This window comes from Myotis davidii, unplaced genomic scaffold (genome assembly GCF_000327345.1).
Source record: "Myotis davidii unplaced genomic scaffold, ASM32734v1 scaffold508, whole genome shotgun sequence".
NCBI classification, from domain to species: Eukaryota; Metazoa; Chordata; class Mammalia; order Chiroptera; family Vespertilionidae; genus Myotis; species Myotis davidii.
Genome location: NW_006299262.1, coordinates 242006 through 248965, shown reverse-complemented (window position 1 = coordinate 248965; position 6960 = coordinate 242006). Strand labels below are relative to the sequence as shown.

General features: G+C 34.6%; 1 protein-coding gene and 1 long non-coding RNA gene across 2 annotated transcripts in view; both read right to left on the bottom strand.

Annotated features, from left to right (window-relative positions):
- NEDD4 (neural precursor cell expressed, developmentally down-regulated 4, E3 ubiquitin protein ligase) overlaps positions 1-6960 on the bottom strand; it is a 68237-nt gene that overhangs the window by 35799 nt on the left and 25478 nt on the right. The window lies entirely within an intron of this gene.
- On the bottom strand, positions 1959-4005 carry LOC107184823. Its single transcript, XR_001515735.1, has 3 exons — positions 3919-4005; positions 3350-3400; positions 1959-1981 (listed from the first exon to the last, which is right to left on the bottom strand). It is a non-coding gene; the product is annotated as an uncharacterized LOC107184823 (long non-coding RNA).

The window sequence follows — 6960 nt, the reverse complement described above, 5'->3', positions numbered from 1 at the left end:
TTGTGTAAAATAATGGGAGAAGGGAAGAGCAAAGCCTGACGCCCGTCTGAATCCTACACTACGTCTTTCTTTGACAGCTATGTGAATCTGCCGTACACTAATTTACCTGATCTGTTTTCATATTGTTATCACCTCTTTGAATAATGAGTTACACTACGTCTTTCTTTGACAGCTATGTGAATCCGCCGTACACCAATTTACCTGACTGTTTTCATAGTTATCACCTCTTTGAATAATGAGGTGTCTAAGCTAAAGGTTGCTACCCGCTGTATTAATATTAAAATGTTTTAAACCTGCTCTCCTTAAACTTCGAACTTAAGACTTATTGCCCCCATCAATTTTAACATCCTATTTACTTAAGAAATCTTTGCTTGTCCCACCTTTCTATGTAGATTTTTTTGCGGTGATTTTTATAGATATCAGTTATGTTACCAATTAGCCTTTGTCTCTCTAGACAAGAGTCCTAATTCTTTTATTCTGTCTTCAAGAAATATGCCTCCCCGGTGACCCCTTCATCTTTTTAGTTCTTCCTCTGTGTATAGTTCGCATGGGCTTGGTAAGTGGGCCTTTCCTGAGTGGCAAATAAAATCCCTGATGCTGATTTCCAAGGCGCTAACGGTGGCCTGCCACCCTATTTAAGGGGCTGTGAACACTGACTTATTGCTATAAAAGGCAGATACAGAAATCTTGCCCTGACAATGTTTTATAGAAGAGTTTCTCTGCAATGATAGGTTTCCTATCTTTCCATCCAGATAGTAAGTCTGTGGGTTTGGACTTAATGGGGCTTTAGTTCATTTTCTATCTGGGAATATAGTTCATTTTCTGTCTGAATAAAGTTCTTTCTGCACTTGCAATAATATCCAGTGCAGATAGAAGATGTAAATTGTTATAGTTTTCAAAGGTAAGGATACTAGAAAGCATTTGACAAATTGAAAAGCAGGCTAGTAGGGCAATCAAATAAGATAAGGAATATTTATTTAGTTATTCTTGGTGTGCAGATGTCACAATCAGTCTAAAATTAAAGGAAGAAAAGAGATTTGTATTCCAAGACTTTTATAGAATTTAAATATGTGACTTCTCTTAGAGAAAGTAAATATTAATAGCCAAAGAGCACTGTCCCTTTTTCTTTAATATTTATATTGCAAAGAGCAATTTTTAAAAATAATTTTTAAGTGGAAAAAAATTTGCTACGTTCCCATCATATGCTTTTCAAATGTATTTTCTAGTTTTAAAAACAAGGCACGCACTGTTTTCACAGATGTCCTTTCTCTGCGTTACCCTGACCTTCCGGACAGTTCAGTCCTCACATGTGTTCTGACAAGACTTGACTATGTGGTACAGAAGGTCAAAAGGAGCTTAAAACATCAGCATTTTGATAAAAAAATCAAGTAATTTAGTTTAGGAAAATGAGATTTGGGTTTTAGATTCCAGTTTTTACTCATGTTATTTTCTCTAAATATTTGAGTTTTATGAAATACCCTTTTTTATTAAAGTACACAGCATGTAGTTAGGTTTTTCTGAAATTGGTTTTGTGCCTGTCAAGTCAGATAGTAGTTTTAGATAAACTGATGTTTGTGATTTTTTAAAGCATAGTGTGACAAAATTACGTACACTTGACGATATAAAAGCGATATAAAAGGACAAATTTTAGTCTGATAAGTGTTAGGGGGACAAATCTTTCCCAAAAGGGTGTTATCACTTTTCTGTATTATGTATATATTATATAATACATATTACATAATATATATAATTGCTGTATTATGCATATATTACTCTGTAATCAGATATAACAATAAAACTTTTGAAAAATAATAAAATATTTAGAAGTAGCTTATTTACAAAGGTTTAAACTTTGAATTTTCAAAGTGGTTTAAAGAAATTCTTTAAAAACTTAATGTTATTATTTTATAGTTACTGACCTTCTTGGGTGAAGAACAAAATCCTTAAATGTATATGGTCTCTCCATTCTTGGATTTTCTGTCTAGAATAAAACAGTGGGTTTTCAAGATGTATCTAGAACACCAAAATATGTACTTTTCAAGACTATTCATGAACTATGATTTAAGACATAACTGAAGTTAGAACTGAGGGGAAAAAGTAGCTTTAGATGAAATGGTTACAATCAATAGTGCTTTCACTTTTCTGCACCATAGGACTTGCAACCGGCATCACAACTCAGTCTAAAACTAGCTGAACAGGTGTGTTGTGGAGCCAAAAATAGGGTAGGAAGTGAAAAAACAGTAGAGTGGCTAGTGGAATATGCCATGTCAGAAAGTTGGCATGGTTAGAGCAGAGAGACAATCCTAGGAGAATGAAAAAGTAAACAGTGTGGAAAATAAGACTGACTTCAATGTATTATTAAAAGCCTGTAATCTCTGAAGGTGGTAGAAAGCCAAAAATATCTCAAAAAACTGATATGGTAAAGAAGTACTACTTCTCTTTCTGATCCAGTTCAGCAGCCTTTTTTATTATCCTTTACTCCCGGCTGCATTTTGCATTGTTAACTGCCCATTCAGTTGTGGGACTCTTGAATTCTCATGACATTATTTCACTTGGCTCTTTTGCTGTCTCTCCTTGTCTGTTTCTCCTTCTCCTCGGACAGACTCAGGCCATCTAAGGGTCAATGTTTGCCTTTAGTGCTTTCATCTCTCTTACTTGGACAGCCAGCCAATCATTCCCAGAGATTCTGTTGTTACCTCACTGACACTGATTTCTCTCAATTCTTCTTGCCCCCTTCCCCTACACAATTTATTTTCACATCTCTGTCAGCTGCCCACTTTCAAGTTTTCATTTTTCCTGTTTTCTACTGAAATTCAGTATGGTAAAAAATAAATATATCTGTCGTATTTCAAAACAAAAGGGCTTTTCTTCCTAACTTTTCTATTTGAGATACCACCCTTATCACCCACGTTCAACCTGTATTATCTGTACTTTTTATTCATTTTTAACCCTCCTGTCAGAAATTTGGTCCAATGCAGTTTTATTATAAAATGTTTCCTGAACCCGTTTTCCTCCATTGTTATATGCTTGGTCCAGATTTCATGTCTATATTGTTATAACCTATCTCCCCATTCTAGTTATTTAATAGAATATTTTCAAATTGATCTTTCTCAAAGAATGTTTTCATGTCAACAAACTTCAATGGCTCTGTTTTTTACTGGGGTTCATTTGAGATAAAATTAAAACAGAAAATTGAGATGTGTTTTCAGAAAATAATATACTCAAGGAATGGTATCAGTATATATTTTAGAAATCAAATATTTATATTAATTACATTGTGTATGTTTATGTATTTATTAAAGTAAAAACAATAAACATAAAAGGTAAAATCATAAACATTTATACTGACCGGTAATGGGTAAAGAGGAACATCCACTTGACCTAGAAAATCATCTCTTGTCTACAAGAGAAAAAGAAAAAATAAGATTAATAATATGCTTAATGTTTTTATAAAATTTTGATGAGCTACTGCCATGATTCACCAAAAAAATGTAAAAGGTGTTTTTTTCAATCCTATATAATATCAATAGAAAATAAAAAGTAATATGGTATAATTTCTGGTAATGGCAGACTAGAGTATATTAGATTGATCCTTTTGCAGATAATAATTATGTAGTCTGAAAATAACTATTTGAAAGCACCATAGACTGACAAAAGCAGGCAGAAACTGGATGGGAGTCAATCTTGAAAGAAAGAAAGGAAGAACTATAGTGGGTTGGATTCGTATTGAAATGGCTTTCCACCTGGTAGTACTCCATAGTTCATATGGTGAAGTGATTAGAACTTAAGCAGAAATCCAAAAATCTTACTTGTTTGACGACCTAGTTTGAGGTTAATGGCATAGCTGGAAAGTGAGGGGGACAATCCCTGAAAGAAAGAAGCCACAAGAGTCCCTCCAGATCTATATATAAACTCTACCCAAATTCCTAGCTGATTCTTGAACTGCATATGTGAAAGGCAACAGCTGGAAGGCTGAGAGGATTGAGCATAGATTTCAGTTGATGTTCACCTGATGAGAGATAGCATTTGGACTTCTGTTAACAACTTGCTAGAACAAAAATCAATACCCTTCAGGGAAAGATAACAAAATTCATGGTCTCCATCCTGTACCACACACTGTCCAGGATACAATAAAAATTACTAAATATACAAAGAAATATAATCCAGTATCAAAGAAAATACAATTAACAGAAACCAACCACAAGATGAGCCAGATCTAGGAATTAGCAGACAGGTAAATTAAAACAGCTATTATACAAATGTTTAAGGACTTAAAAGGAAAATATCATCATAATTAAAAATGAATGGATGGGGGCCTAACCGGTTTGGCTCAGCGGATAGAGCGTCGGCCTGCGGACTGAGGGGTCCCAGGTTCGATTCCGGTCAAGGGCATGTACCTTGGTTGCGGGCACATCCCCAGTAGGGGGCATGCAAGAGGCAGCTGATCGATGTTTCTCTCTCATTGATGTTTCTAACTCTCTATCCCTCTCCCTTCCTCTCTGTAAAAAATCAATAAAATATATGTTAAAAAATGTTTAAAAAAAATAAAAATGAATGGATGGGGAATCTCAGCAGTGAAATGGAAATTCTAAAAATGAATCAAATGTATATTTTAGAAATAAAAGATGTATCTCAATTAAAGATCGGTGGGTGGGCTTAACATATGATTAAAATGACAGGAGAAAATTTATGTTAAGTTGAAGACATATCCACAGAGTTTATCTAATATGAAAAATAAAAAGCATTTGCAAAAAAATTTCAAGCAGTCAAGAGAAAGAGGAAATAGGACAGAAAAATACTTGAAGAAAAAAGCAGTCATCTTCCTCAAATATTAACATCTTATATAACTATAGCAAAATTATCAAAACCAGGAATACTATTAGTTAACCTACAGATCTCACTCTAAATTTGCTAAATGCCCCACTAATTTTGATCCAGGGTCCAATTCAGGATTACACATTGCATTTAATTGTCACATTTCCTTAGTTTCTTTTAATCTGAAAAGTACTTCAGTCTTTGTCTTTTGCAATCTTGACATTTTTAAAGAGTACTGGCTAATTACAGAATGTCCCTCAATTTGGGTTTGTCTAATGTATCTTCATGGTTGAATTTATATTATACATTTTGGAGTATACCATTTAGAATACTATATAAACTTTTTAGAAACTTTCCTTGAACTCAAGGAAATGAATTTTGAGAGTGAAAGGCTCCATTGAGTATTAGGCAAATTGCATGAAAAAAAAAAAAAAAGACCCACAGTGAGACACATCATTTTGACATTTCAGAGCAACAGAGATAAAGCAATTCTACTCAGTGTTTTGGGAGTCACAAAACAGATCATACCAAAACTGAAAGACAAGAGACATAATATCTCTAAAATTATGAGAGAAAAGTATTTCCTACATAGAATTCTATACCCAGACAAACTATCCTTTTCAATGATAAAGATACAATAATGACATATTCAGACACTGGTATTCTTAGGAATGCAATGGAGGATATACTTCACCAAAATGAGGGAGCTCACCATGGTAAGGGCAGGTATAGGGGATTCAAAGCAGGAGAGAAGCAAAGAAAATGATGGAGAAGAGAACTCTCAGAATAACAGTAGTAGAAGACTCACAGAACAACAAAAAGAGAGATGCTTCTAGAAGAACAGGAATAATCATATCTACCTGATAGGGTTTTGTTAGAATTAAAGTACTCTGTATATGCCCAGCCAGTGTGGCTCAGTGGTTGAGCATTGATCTATGAACCAGGAGGTCACAGTTCAATTCCTGGTCAGGGCACATGCAGGGATTGTGGGCTCGATCTCCAGTAGGGGGCATGCAGGAGGCAGCCAATCAATGATTCTCTCTCATCATGGATGTTTCTATTTCTCCCTTCCTTTCTGAAATCAATAAAAATATATTTAAAATAAAATGCTCTGCATAAAACCCAGCATATAGTAAGCATTCAGTAAGTGTTAGCTGTTACATTTGAAATGAAGGATTCTATAATGAACTCCCTGCTCCCTTTCCTCTGGGCCAGTCTATGGAAATTTCAAACAAGTACATATAATAAAAGGAGCATGGCTGGACATTGGAGCCTAACATACTAGCTGAGCTTAGGGCCATATTCTACAACAAGAGATGACAATTATTTTTGAAATGAAAAAGTTAACTTTTAATTATACCTTTAAGGCTGCTCAATGGCATGTTTTTTGTTTTTTTTAACAGGTGTACTGGTTAATAATGCAGATTTTTTTTCAATAGATGGAGTTACACATATGTTGATATATATGCGATTTGATATGTTAGCTATTTTGTTGTACTGACAAGCTTCAAAACTTCATATGTCAAATTTTCTGGTGGTAATATCCTAGATATTTTTACGCTTAAAAATGTTGAATTTCATGCCAAAAAAAGAGCATTTGCGGGAAGTTTTAATTCATTACTTTATTTTGAAGAAAAGTGCTGCTGGAAGTTATTGTACACTTCGGGAAGCTTATGGTGAACATGCTCCATCTCAAGATACTTGTGAATGCTGGTTTAAATGCATTTAAGGTGATGATTTCAATGTGAAGGACAAAGAATGCGTAGGTCAACAGTAAAAAGTTGGAAGACCAACAGTTACAAGCATTATTGGATGAAGATGTGTGCCAAACTCAAAAACCACTTGCAGAAAGATTAAACGTTGCTCAGCAAACAATTTCCGATTGTTTACAAGAAATGGGAAAGATTTTAAAGGAAGGAAAATGGGTGCCACATCAACTGAACAAAAGACAAATGGAAAACTGAAAAGTCTCAGTAAAATGTTGCTTCAATGGCACGAAAGAAAGTCCTTTTTGCATCGAATTGTGACTGGCGATGGAAAGTGGATTTATTTTGAAAATCCCAAATGCTTGGCAGCTCCTGTATTGAGTGTCTGCCCTCTGGTGGTCAATTGTGCATCATAGCTACCAGCCAGTCAAATGGTCAC